This window comes from Pristiophorus japonicus, chromosome 22 (genome assembly GCF_044704955.1).
Source record: "Pristiophorus japonicus isolate sPriJap1 chromosome 22, sPriJap1.hap1, whole genome shotgun sequence".
NCBI lineage: Eukaryota > Metazoa > Chordata > Chondrichthyes > Pristiophoridae > Pristiophorus > Pristiophorus japonicus.
In genome coordinates, this window is record NC_091998.1 from 37,856,575 (window position 1) to 37,870,184 (window position 13,610).

Below are 13,610 nucleotides of genomic sequence, written 5' to 3' on the forward strand. Positions count from 1 at the left end.
CTGTGTTTGTGTTTGTGACTGTGTTTGCGCTTGGTCTGCCCTTCAGGCCTCTATAACCAGTGCCTGTGAAGAGACACTTGGTCACTCAACCAGAAAACATCAGGACTGGTTTGATGAAAATGATTAGGAGATCCAAGAACTAATAGATCGTAACCGCAGAGCATTTCTGAGCCTCAAGCAACAACCCAACTCGGGAACTACAAAGCAACGTTACAGACGGCTCAAGGTGAGGTCCAGCAAAAAACTCGGGACCTAAAGAACAAGTGATGGATGGAGAAAGCACAGGAGATACAACAACTGGCCAACAGCCAAGACATACCAGGATTCTTCATCGCAGTCAAGGCCACCTACGGTCCAAACTCCCAAGGCCCTACCCCACTCCAGGCCAAGAACAGGGAAACACTCATCAAGGACACCAAGGCTGTCAGGGCCCTCTGGAAGGAGCACTTTGAAGATCTCCTCAATCGAGACTCTGCTTTTGACTCGAGTGTTCTCAACTCCATCCCGCAGCATGCAACCCGCCACCACCTCAGTGAAACCCCAATGCTGCACGAGGTCGGCAAAGCCATAAAACAGCTCAAGAAAAACAAGGCTACGGGTGCGGATGGAATCCCTGCTGAGGTGCTAAAATATGGTGGAGAGGCGCTGTTGACGCGGATACATGACCTCATCCCTCTCATCTGGAGGGCTGAGAGATGCCGGGAGATTTGAGAGATGCAGTGATTGTGACCATTTTTTAAAAAGGGGACAAGTCCGACTGCAGCAACTACAGGGGAATCTCCCTGCTATCAGCCACTGGGAAAGTTGTCGCTCGAGTTCTCCTCAATCGTCTTCTCCCTGTGGCCGAGGAGCTCCTCCCGGAGTCACAATGTGGATTTCATCCCCTACGGGGCACAACAGACATGATCTTTGCAGCACACCAGTTGCAGGAAAAATGCAGGGAGCAGCGCCAGCCCTTATACATGGCCTTTTTCGATCTTCAAAGGCCTTTGACACTGTCAACCATGAGGGTCTATGGAGCGTTCTCCTCCGTTTCGGATGCCCCCAAAAGTTTGTCCACGCCGACATGCAGGCCGTGATCCTTACCAGCAGATCCATTACAGACCCAATCCACGTCGAGACCGGGGTCAAACAGGGTTGTGTTATCGCTCCAACCCTCTTCCCAATCTTCTTCGCTGCGATGCTCCACCTCACAGTCAACAAGGTCCCCATTGGAGTGGAACTAAACTACAGAACCAGTAGGAAGCTGTTTAACCTACACCGCCTCCAGGCCAGATCCAAGAGCACCCCAACCTCTGTCATTGAGCTGCAGTATGCGGACAATGCCCTTGTCTGTGCACATTCAGAGGCTGAACTCCAGGATATAGTCAATGTATTCACTGAGGCATATGAAAGCATGGGCCTTCCGTAAGACAAAGGTCCTCCACCAGCACTGTGTGGTGTCCCTGCACCGTTCTACAAACTCACACGAGGCATGTACTGCAGACGCAGTCACTACATGACCGTAACCTTTATGCCCAGGACCAAAGAGTGCTGACCCTGGGTGGGACCTCCCCTTTTATACCTGGAAACCCAGATGAGGAGTGTCTCCCACAAGTTCACCCCCTGTGGTCAGGGTGTGCATTTCCAGGGTATAAGTACAGTGTACAGGAGTTGCATGAAGGTCACAGTTACATGAAGGTTACCGTTGCATGATGGTTACATACATGACATCACCTTCCCCTTTACGTCTTTTTGTGTCAAAGGTTAAGTCTATCGGGTGGTCGGCGCTCTCTCGTGGAGCGCCGCAGTTGTGGCTCTGGTGGCTGAGCCTCAGCACGCGTCTCTGTCACCTGAGATGATTCGGGCCTGTCCGGGCTGGCCGCAGGGACTGTGCATGCTGTAGATTATTCTCGTTGCTCGTCCGCTGGCAGTGGTGTGGGTGACATCTCATGCTCTTCTTCAGGTTCCTCCGTGTCTATGCCGAACCTTTTCTTTATTTGGTCCAAGTGTTTGCGGCATATCTGCCCATTGTTTAGTCTGACCATTATGACCCTATTCCCTTCTTTGCCAATTACAATGCCCTCAAGCCACTTGGGTCCCAAAGCATGGTTAAGAACAAATACCGGGCCTTCCATTTCTATACACCTCCACCTTGAGCCTCGATCATGGAACTCGGTTTGGGACTGGCGCTTGCCCTCAACAATGTCTGCCAGGTCTGGGTGAATGAGGGACAGCTGCGTCTTGAGCATGCGTTTCATGAGGAGTTCCGTTGGCGGGACTCCCGTGAGCGAGTGCAGCCGGGACCTGTAGGCCAGCAGGAGGCGCGATAGGCGGTACTGAAGGGAGGGTCCTTGGATGCGTAGCATGCCCTGTTTTATGACTTGGACCGCCCGTTCCGCCTGGCCATTGGAGGCCGGCTTGAACGGCGCTGTCCGGACGTGCTTGATCCCATTGCCCGACATAAACTCCTGGAATTTATGGCTGGTAGTAGTAAGGACTACATCTAACTCCTTTTTGAATATATTTAGTGAATTGGCTTCAATAACTTTCTGTGGTAGAGAATTCCACAGGTTCACCACTCTCTGGGTGAAGAAGCTTCTCCTCATCTCAGTCCTAAATGGCTTACCCCTTATCCTTAGACTGTGACCCCTGGTTCTGGACTTCCCCAACATTGGGAACATTCTTCCTGCATCTAACCTGTCTGAACCCGTCAGAATTTTAAACGTTTCTATGAGATCCCCTCTCATTCTTCTGAAAGGGCGGGGGGGGGGGGTGGTTGGGGGAGGGGGACTGTATGGCCCCATGAGTGCAGCCAATCACACCCCGTGCACTTATGGGAATGCTGCTACATGGTGGAAGTATAGAGCCCTTTCTTGTTGCAGGCTGCTTTTCACAAGGAAAATATTAAGATCCCCGGTCCCGCCAAACAATGCATTGGTAACGCTTCATTTTCCTCATTTGTTCTCGGGGGACATGGGTTACACCAGCAAAGCTGCGCCTATTGCCCGTCCCTGGGTGCCAAGAGCCAACCGCATGGCATGGACCTGGAGGCACATGTAGGCCAGACCAGGTAGAGTGTGGCAGGTTCACTTCCCTAACGTACGTTTGTCAACCACGTGCACTTTTACAACAATCCGTCAGCTTTCAGAAGGGTCATTTTCCGGGACCAGACCCATTTTCGGATTCAGTTTTACCACTTGCCATGCTGGGATTGTTGGTTGCTTGTCCAGTACCATAAGCCATTCGGCTGCACTCCTGTAACAATTGATTGCGATTGTGCATTGAAAGCCGGGAGATGCGACAGAGCTCTGCCAACTTGTTCCCTCACCCTCCAGCGCATGCAAATAAAGCGGTTTGCCGAAATATGCGCCGATCACAGATTTTTTTTTTTAAGGCAGCGTTGTCAGGAAGGCTCCCAAAATTTCCCTTACTTCTTTTATCCGATAAAATGGTGCAAAAACCAATCAATTGCTAAGCGGTACAGCAATATATCTTTAACAAGCTGAAGCAAATGGGCTGGCTTCCCCTGCCACACCTGCTTTCTATGGGTGTAATGTGTACACCTGTGAGTATGCTCAAAAGAATTGTAGAGCTGTAGAGGTGGGCACCGGAGGGACTGGAGTGCATTATAACCCCCGGCAACCAAATTTTAATTTGATTTTATTTATTTTACAGTTTAATTCGTTTTAATTGCCGGTTTTAGTGTCCCCCTCCCCTTTTATAGGGGGCACTTGGAAAATTCACGATTTTAATGCCCAAAAAAAACCCCAAAAAACTACAAAAATACAAAAAAAAACAAAATAAAACAAAAAAATGGCATTGGAAAATGTTTGGAGTGGCCCCCCAGATTGGGGGGTACTTGATTTAAATGTTTTATTTTGTCTCTAACAGAATTGTAGAGCTGTAGAGGTGGGCACCGGAGGGACTGGAGTGCATTATAACCCCCGGCAACCAAATTTTAATTTGATTGTATTTATTTTACAGTTTAATTTGTTTTAATTGCCGGTTTTAGTGCCCCCCTCCCCTTTTATAGGGGGCACTTGTAAATTATATGATTTTAATGCCCAAAAAAAAAATCACAAAAGGAAAAAAAACACAAAAAAAAACAACAACAAAAAAAAAGAGGGCAGGTATAAGTGTCTGGAGTGTCCCCCAGATCGGGGGGCACTTGATTTAATGTTTATTTTGTCTCCCCCTAAAAGAGTTGTAGAGCTGTTGGGTTGTGAGTGGCTTAGCTAGTCACGTGATGTTCACAAGACTCAATAAAGCCCCAGCCAGTTGGGTTCAGGGGAATCCATGATGACGCAGGTAGTTGTGATCCTGATGGATGAACTGGTAATGTGTAGTGTGATTATAAAACCTTTTGCTCATAAACCAACTAGTTCTTAATAGTAATATGTTGCTATGATTTCTTAAGCAAAGAACCCATGAAGCAAATACATTACATATGGGTGCTCAGTCATTTAGGCAGATGCTCCTCAAGCCTCTGGATCACATCAAGGGGAGGTCTTTAATCTAAAATACCTTTGAGCCTGTGCATGGTCTGTGCGTAGGCTCCTAACTTAAATGGGGTGCAAAATAAGCCTCAGGGGCTTTGATGGCAAAGTAAATCACCTCACGTTTGGAAATGCCTGAAATGACAACGAACCAATAACTCAATGCATTTCACTATTATCTAGGGATATAACAGCAACCACTTGTATTGATACAGCGTGTTCAACGCAGCGAAATGCCCCAAGTCACCCCACAGGAGCACCACGAGACAACAAATCTGACACCGAGCCGCATAAGGAGAAACTAGCTGGGCCAAAGAGGAAGGCCCCAAGCAGCGTCCCGAAGGATGAAAGAGAGATAAAGAGGCGGAGAGGTCTAGGCAGGGAGCTCCAGAGCCAGTGGCCCAGGCAACAGAAGGCACGGCCACCAACGGCCGAGCGACCACAATCAGGGACGCCCAAGATGGCAGAATTAAAGGAGTGCAGACATCTCGGGAGCGCTGCGGGGCCGGAGGAGACTACAGAGACAGGGAGAGGCGAAGCCACGGAGGGACCCACAAACAAGGACGAGAACTTCAAAGTCGAGGCGCCGCCCAACCGGAAGCCAACGCAGGTCAGCAAGCACAGTGGTGAGCGGGACAGTGCGAGCTAGGACACAGGCAGCTGAGCCCCGGAGCACCTCCAGCCCACGCAGGGCAGAATGTGGGAGGCCAGCCAGGAGTGCATTGGAATAGTCAAGTCTAGAGGTAACAAAGGCATGGATGAGGGCTTCAGCAGCGGATGAGCTGAGGCAAGGGCGGAGACGGGCGATGTTACGGAGTTGGAAATAGGCAGTCTTAGTTATGCTGCGGATAAGTGATCACGAGCTCAATTCAGGGTCAAATATGGTACCAAGGTTGCGAACAGTCTGGTTCAGCCTCAGATAGAAGTTAGGGACTTCCTCTATAGTTTCACATCCTGCTAAGTGGAACGTCTTAGTTCAATGTGACATAAGTTTCCTCAGCAACCCACTTTCAATTCACTTTCAATTTTCTCACGCATCACGTACGGCACCGCTCTGTCTTTGTGGTGCACTGGTCTGGCGTCCGGAGTGATGCGTATCACTACTTTGGTGCCCTTGAACGTTCCGACACCGGGTTGAAACAGTGACCCGAATTTTTGTAGGACCTGCGAGCATGAACTTCGCTCCACAGATGAAATGGCGTGCACATCCCCCCATTTCCAATTCATCTCAGCTAGCCAACTCCTCCCCAAGAGCGCAGGGCCATTTCCCGGGATGATCCAGAGTGGCAGCCGGTTCTGTGATCCATTATGTGTTAACACCAAGTTTGCACTGCCTAGCACTGGGATGATCTCTTTGGTGTACGTCCGTAGCTGCCTGTCAATGTGTTCCAGTTTGGGCCTGCTAGCTCTGTGTGGCCAGAATCTCTCAAATTGTTGGGCGCTCATAAGTGACTGGCTGGCTCCCGTATCCAGCTCCATGCGCACCGGGATGCCATTCAATAAAACTTTCATCATCGTTTTAGTGTATGAGCTGTGGACGTCAGCCACGTGAACCCGCTGAACTTCAGCATCCATGGCTTTTCCCCAGGCATCATCCTGCATTGCAGACCCCTCGTCTGGTTCCTCTGTCTCACAGATTAGCCTCGCTATAGCCTTTTTGCACATCCTGGCCAAGTGTCCACTGACATTACAAATCCTCCAGGTATATTGCTGAAACCTGCAGCTTTTCGCAGTATGTCTACCTCCGCACCTCCAGCATGAGCTGAGATTGTTGTTAACAAAAGGACTGTTACTAGGCATTCTTCTCTGATTATCCATTTGGTTGTTTCTAAGCACTTTGATGGTGGGTGTTAATGGTCCCATCGCGGGACGCATTGTTCTGCGTGATAGCCTGAATTGCCAATCCCCTTTCCATTGTCCCTGTTGCGGGCCCATCCTAGAGTCTGTTGCTGCCTGGGTGGTTTCGAAATGCCCTTGCCTGCCTGCGGGGTCCCTAGCCGCGTTCACAATGTTAACTCCCTGGTCCATCACCACATTGGGACCAGGGCTGCGCGCGTAAATTAGCTCGGTCTCCTCTTCCCCTGCCATGAAGGTCTGAGCTATCAACGCCACCCCTTCTGAAGTCAAGTCCTTGGTCTCTATGAGCTTCCTGAAAATCCCGGCATGATTAATGCCCTCGATGAAAAAGTCCCTTAACATCTCCCCCCTGCAGGCGTCTGTGAACTTACAGAGACTGGCCAAGCACCGCAGGTCCGCAACGAAGTCCGAGGTGTATTGTCTCTCCCGACGCAGGTGTGTGTCGAACCGGTGCCGGGCCATGTATACGCTACTTGCCGGCTTGAGATGCTCACTGATCAGCTGGCTGAACTCTTCAAAGGACTTGTCGGCTGGCTTTTCGGGTGCGAGCAGGTCTTCCATCAGCGCATACGTCTGTGGACCACAGCTGGTCAGTAGATGCGCCCTCCGCTTGTCAGCCGCTGTCGCTCCCAGCCAGTCCTTTGTGACAAAGCTCTGCTGGAGTCTTTCCACGAAGTCGTCCCAGTTCTCACCCACACAGTAACGTTCCTCTGTGCTACCAGTGGCCATCCTCATGGTTCGGTAATTCCCGTTTCTCGTCGCCAAATATGGTGTCCCTGCACCGTACTACAAACTCACACGAGGCATGTACTGCAGACACAGTCACTACGTGACCTTAACCTTTATTCCCAGGACCAAGGAGTGCTGACCCTGGGTGGGATCTCCCCTTTTATACCTGGAAACCAGGTGAGGAGTGTCTCCCACAAGTTCACCCCCTGTGGTCAGGGTGTGCATTTCTAGGGTATAAGTACAGTGTACAGGAGTTGCATGAAGGTTACAGTTACATGAAGATTACTGTTGCATGATGGTTACATGCATGACATTGCCCTCCAACCATCAAGACTCATGGCACGGCCTTCGACAACGTGGCCCATTTCCCATATCTCGGGAGCCGCTTATCAACAAAGGCAGACATTGATGCAGAGATTCAACATCGCCTGCAGTGCGCCAGTGCAGCCTTCGGCCGCCTGAGGAAAAGAGTGTTGAAAACAGGCCCTCAAACTCATGGTCTACAGGGCTGTAGTAATAACCCCCACCTGTATGGATCTGAGGCACGGACGATGTATAGAAGGCACCTCAAGTCGCTGGAGATATATCACCAACGATGTCTCCGCAAGATCCTGCATATTTCCTGTGTCCTCGACCAGGCTAACATTCCCAGTATTGAAGCACTGACCACACTCGATCAGCTTCGCTGGGCAGGCCACATAGTACACATGCCAGCTACGAGACTCCCTAAGCAAATGCTTTATGTGGAGCTCCTTCATGGTAAACGACCCAAAGGAGGACAGAGGAAACGTTATAAGGACACCCTCAAAGCCTCCTTGGTAAAGTGCGACATCACCATGACACCTGGGAGACCCTGGCCAAAGACTGCCCTAGGTGGAGAAAGTCTATCCGGGAGGGCATTGAGCTCTTCGAGTCTCAACGCAAAGAGCAGGAAGAGGCCAGGAGCAGGCAGCGGAAGGAGCGCGCGGCAAACCAGCCCCACCTACCCCTTCCCTCAATGACTGTCTGTTCCACCTGTAACAGGGTCTGTGGCTCTCGTATTGTACTGTTCAGCCATCAAAGAACTCACTTTGGGAGTGGAAGCAAGTCCTCCTCGATTCTATGGGACTGACTATGATGTGTTTGGGACTGTGTTTGTGTTGGGGACTGTGTTGGAGACTGTGTTTGTGTTGGGGACTGTGTTTGTGTTGGGGACTCTGTTGGGGACTGTGTTTGTGTTGGGGACTGTGTTGGGGACTTTGTTTGTGTTGGGGATTGTGTTTGTGTTTGGCACTGTATTGGGGAATGTGTTGGTGTTGGGGATTGTGTTGGGGACTGTGTTTGGGTCGGGGACTGTGTTTGTGTTGGGGACTGTGTTTGTGTTTGGCACTATGTTGGGGACTGTGTTTTTGTTGGGACTGTTTTGCGGACTGTGTTTGTGTTTGGCACTGTTTTTGTGTTGAGTACTGTGTTTGTGTTTGGCACTGTGTTGGGGACTGTGTTTGTGTTGGGGACTGTTTTTGTGTTGACTACTGTGTTTGTGTTTGTCGCTGTGTTGGGGACTGTGTTTGTGTTGGGGACTGTGTTTGGGACTGTTTTTGTGTTGAGTACTGTGTTTGTGTTTGGCACTGTGTTGAGTACTGTGCTTGTGTTTGGCACTGTTTTTGTGTTGAGTACTGTGTTTGTGTTTGTGTTGAGTACTGTGTTTGTGTGTTGCAGACTGTGTTTGTGTTGGGGACTGTGTTTGGGACTGTGTTTGTGTTGGGTCTGTGTTTGTGTTTGTCACTGTGTTGGGGACTATCTTTGTGTTTGGCACTGTGTTTGTGTTTGGCACTGTGTTGGGGACTGTGTTTGTGTTGGGGACTGTGTTTGTGTTTGTCACTGTGTTGGTGACTGTGTTTGTGTTGGGGACTGTTTTTGTGTTGAGTACTGTGTTTGTGTTTGGCACTGTGTTGAGTACAGTGCTTGTGTTTGTCACTGTGTTGGGGACTGTGTTTGTGTTGGGGACGATGATGCCGGCCCGATGGCGGAGTGGCGGCGTTGGCCTGCGGGTGTCGCTGTGGCGGGAGCGGAGAAGCGGTGAGTAAGTGAGGGCGGGGGGCGGAAGCGGGCTGTCGGCACCGGGGCCGGGGACCGAGCGCCGCAGCGGGCCCGGGGGGAGAGGCAGGGCTGCGGGTGAGTGTGCACTGCGGGGACTGGGCCCGGGTCAGGGGAGTGGGGCTCTGCCGAGTGATTGACGTGAGCGGCCGGGCCCCGACAGACAGAGAGAAAGAGAGCGAGCGCGAGAGCGCGGCATTCCCCCTACCATTCCCCCGCCCCCCGCTCCCATTTTCCTCCCCCCCCCCCCCGCTCCCATTTTCCTCCCCCCCCAGCTCCCATTTTCCTCCCCCCCCCGCTCCCATTTTCCTCCCCCCCGCTCCCATTTTCCTCCCCCCCCCTCCCATTTTCCTCCCCCCCCCGCTCCCATTTTCCTCCCCCCCCCGCTCCCATTTCCTCCCCCCCCGCTCCCATTTTCCTCCCCCCCCCCGCTCCCATTTTCCTCCCCCCCCCCCGCTCCCATTTTCCTCCCCCCCTCGCTCCCATTTTCCTCCCCCCCCCGCTCCCATTTTCCTCCCCCCCCCGCTCCCATTTTCCTCCCCCCCCGCTCCCATTTTCCTCCCCCCCCCCCGCTCCCATTTTCCTCCCCCCCCCCGCTCCCATTTTCCTCCCCCCCCCCGCTCCCATTTTCCTCCCCCCGCTCCCATTTTCCTCCCCCCCCCCCGCTCCCATTTTCCTCCCCCCCCCCCGCTCCCATTTTCCTCCCCCCCCCGCTCCCATTTTCCTCCCCCCCCCGCTCCCATTTTCCTCCCCCCCGGCTCCCATTTTCCTCCCCCCCGCTCCCATTTTCCTCCCCCCCGCTCCCATTTTCCTCCCCCCAGCGTCATTTCCTCCCCCCCGCTCCCATTTTCCTCCCCCCCGCTCCCATTTTCCTCCCCCCCGCTCCCATTTTCCTCCCCCCCCCGCTCCCATTTTCCTCCCCCCCGCTCCCATTTTCCTCCCCCCCGCTCCCATTTTCCTCCCCCCGCTCCCATTTTCCTCCCCCCCGCTCCCATTTTCCTCCCCCCCGCTCCCATTTTCCTCCCCCCCGCTCCCATTTTCCTCCCCCCCGCTCCCATTTTCCTCCCCCCGCTCCCATTTTCCTCCCCCCCGCTCCCATTTTCCTCCCCCCCGCTCCCATTTTCCTCCGCCCCGCTCCCATTTTCCCCCCCCCGCTCCCATTTTCCCCCCCCGCTCCCATTTTCCTCCCCCCCCGCTCCCATTTTCCTCCCCCCGCTCCCATTTTCCTCCCCCCCGCTCCCATTTTCCTCCCCCCCGCTCCCATTTTCCTCCCCCCCGCTCCCATTTTCCTCCCCCCCGCTCCCATTTTCCTCCCCCCCGCTCCCATTTTCCTCCCCCGCTCCCATTTTCCTCCCCCGCTCCCATTTTCCTCCCCCGCTCCCATTTTCCCCCCCCCGCTCCCATTTCCCCCCCGCTCCCATTTCCCCCCCCGCTCCCATTTCCCCCCCCCGCTCCCATTTCCCCCCCCCGCTCCCATTTCCCCCCCCGCTCCCATTTCCCCCCCCGCTCCCATTTTCCTCCCCCGCTCCCATTTTCCTCCCCCCGCTCCCATTTTCCTCCCCCCCCCCGCTCCCATTTTCCTCCCCCCCCCCCGCTCCCATTTTCCTCCCCCCTCGCTCCCATTTTCCTCCCCCCCCGCTCCCATTTTCCTCCCCCCCCCGCTCCCATTTTCCTCCCCCCCGCTCCCATTTTCCTCCCCCCCCCCGCTCCCATTTTCCTCCCCCCCCCGCTCCCATTTTCCTCCCCCCCCCCCGCTCCCATTTTCCTCCCCCCGCTCCCATTTTCCTCCCCCCCCCCCCCGCTCCCATTTTCCTCCCCCCCCCGCTCCCATTTTCCTCCCCCCCGCTCCCATTTTCCTCCCCCCCCCGCTCCCATTTTCCTCCCCCCCGGCTCCCATTTTCCTCCCCCCCGCTCCCATTTTCCTCCCCCCGCCTCCCCCCCGCTCCCATTTTCCTCCCCCCAGCTCCCATTTTCCTCCCCCCCCGCTCCCATTTTCCTCCCCCCCCCCGCTCCCATTTTCCTCCCCCCCCGCTCCCATTTTCCTCCCCCCCCGCTCCCATTTTCCTCCCCCCGCTCCCATTTCCTCCCCCCCCGCTCCCATTTTCCTCCCCCCCGCTCCCATTTTCCTCCCCCCGCTCCCATTTTCCTCCCCCCCGCTCCCATTTTCCTCCCCCCCCGCTCCCATTTTCCTCCCCCCCGCTCCCATTTTCCTCCCCCCGCTCCCATTTTCCTCCGCCCCGCTCCCATTTTCCCCCCCCCCGCTCCCATTTTCCCCCCCCGCTCCCATTTTCCTCCCCCCCGCTCCCATTTTCCTCCCCCCGCTCCCATTTTCCTCCCCCCCCGCTCCCATTTTCCTCACCCCCCGCTCCCATTTTCCTCCCCCCCGCTCCCATTTTCCTCCCCCCCGCTCCCATTTTCCTCCCCCCCGCTCCCATTTTCCTCCCCCGCTCCCATTTTCCTCCCCCGCTCCCATTTTCCTCCCCCGCTCCCATTTTCCCCCCCCCGCTCCCATTTCCCCCCCCGCTCCCATTTCCCCCCCGCTCCCATTTCCCCCCCCCGCTCCCATTTCCCCCCCCGCTCCCATTTCCCCCCCCCGCTCCCATTTCCCCCCCGCTCCCATTTCCCCCCCCGCTCCCATTTTCCTCCCCCCGCTCCCATTTTCCTCCCCCCGCTCCCATTTTCCTCCCCCCGCTCCCATTTTCCTCCCCCCGCTCCCATTTTCCTCCCCCCGCTCCCATTTTCCTCCCCCCGCTCCCATTTTCCTCCCCCCGCTCCCATTTTCCTCCCCCCGCTCCCATTTTCCTCCCCCCGCTCCCATTTTCCTCCCCCCGCTCCCATTTTCCTCCCCCGCTCCCATTTTCCTCCCCCCGCTCCCATTTTCCTCCCCCCGCTCCCATTTTCCTCCCCCCGCTCCCATTTTCCTCCCCCCGCTCCCATTTTCCTCCCCCCGCTCCCATTTTCCTCCCCCGCTCCCTTCCTCCCCCCATTTTCCTCCCCCGCTCCCATTTTCCTCCCCCGCTCCCATTTTCCTCCCCCGCTCCCATTTTCCTCCCCCCGCTTCCCCCCGCCCGCTCCCATTTTCCTCCTCCCCCCGCTCCCATTTTCCTCCCTCCCGCTCCCATTTTCCTCCCCCCGCTCCCATTTTCCTCCCCCCCGCTCCCATTTTCCTCCCCCCCGCTCCCATTTTCCTCCCCCCGCTCCCATTTTCCTCCCCCCCGCTCCCATTTTCCTCCCCCCCGCTCCCATTTTCCTCCCCCCCGCTCCCATTTTCCTCCCCCCCGCTCCCATTTTCCTCCCCCCCGCTCCCATTTTCCTCCCCCCCGCTCCCATTTTCCTCCCCCCCGCTCCCATTTTCCTCCCCCCCGCTCCCATTTTCCTCCCCCCCGCTCCCATTTTCCTCCCCCCCGCTCCCATTTTCCTCCCCCCCGCTCCCATTTTCCTCCCCCCCGCTCCCATTTTCCTCCCCCCCGCTCCCATTTTCCTCCCCCCCGCTCCCATTTTCCTCCCCCCCGCTCCCATTTTCCTCCCCCCCGCTCCCATTTTCCTCCCCCCCGCTCCCATTTTCCTCCCCCCCGCTCCCATTTTCCTCCCCCCCGCTCCCATTTTCCTCCCCCCCGCTCCCATTTTCCTCCCCCCCGCTCCCATTTTCCTCCCCCCCGCTCCCATTTTCCTCCCCCCGCTCCCATTTTCCTCCCCCCCGCTCCCATTTTCCTCCCCCCCGCTCCCATTTTCCTCCCCCCCGCTCCCATTTTCCTCCCCCCCGCTCCCATTTTCCTCCCCCCGCTCCCATTTTCCTCCCCCCCGCTCCCATTTTCCTCCCCCCCGCTCCCATTTTCCTCCCCCCCGCTCCCATTTTCCTCCCCCCCGCTCCCATTTTCCTCCCCCCCGCTCCCATTTTCCTCCCCCCCGCTCCCATTTTCCTCCCCCCCGCTCCCATTTTCCTCCCCCCGCTCCCATTTTCCTCCCCCCCGCTCCCATTTTCCTCCCACCCGCTCCCATTTTCCTCCCCCCCGCTCCCATTTTCATGTCCCCGCTCCCATTTTCCTGTCCCCGCTCCCATTTTTCTGTCCCCGCTCCCATTTTCCTCCCCCCCGCTCCCATTTTCCTCCCCCTCCCATTTTCCTCCCCCCCTCCCATTTTCCTCACCCCCTCCCATTTTCCTCTCCCCCTCCCATTTTCCTCTCCCCTCCTCCTCCCCCTCCTCCTCCCATTTTCCTCCCCCCCTCCCCCCATTTTCCTCCCCCCCCCATTTTCCTCCCCCCCCCATTTTCCTCCCCCCCCCCATTTTCCTCCCCCTCCCATTTTCCTCCCCCTCCCATTTTCCTCCCCCCTCCCATTTTCCTCCCCCCTCCCATTTTCCTCCCCCCTCCCATTTTCCTCCCCCCTCCCATTTTCCTCCCCCCTCCCATTTTCCTCCCCCCTCCCATTTTCCTCCCCCCCTCCCATTTTCCTCCCCCCTCCATTTTCCTC

The 13,610-nt window shown here is 55.8% G+C and overlaps 1 protein-coding gene across 4 annotated transcripts in view; it reads left to right on the top strand.

The window, feature by feature from the left end:
* Nucleotides 1-9,157: 9,157 nt before the first annotated feature.
* The window catches only part of erlin2 (ER lipid raft associated 2), a 41,752-nt gene continuing 37,299 nt past the window's right edge, over nucleotides 9,158-13,610 (top strand). For all 4 annotated transcript variants that reach the window (XM_070865942.1, XM_070865941.1, XM_070865940.1 and 1 more), the window contains exon 1: nucleotides 9,158-9,218. The gene's annotated coding sequence lies outside the window, so the exon portion shown is untranslated. The remainder of the gene's footprint in view (nucleotides 9,219-13,610) is intronic.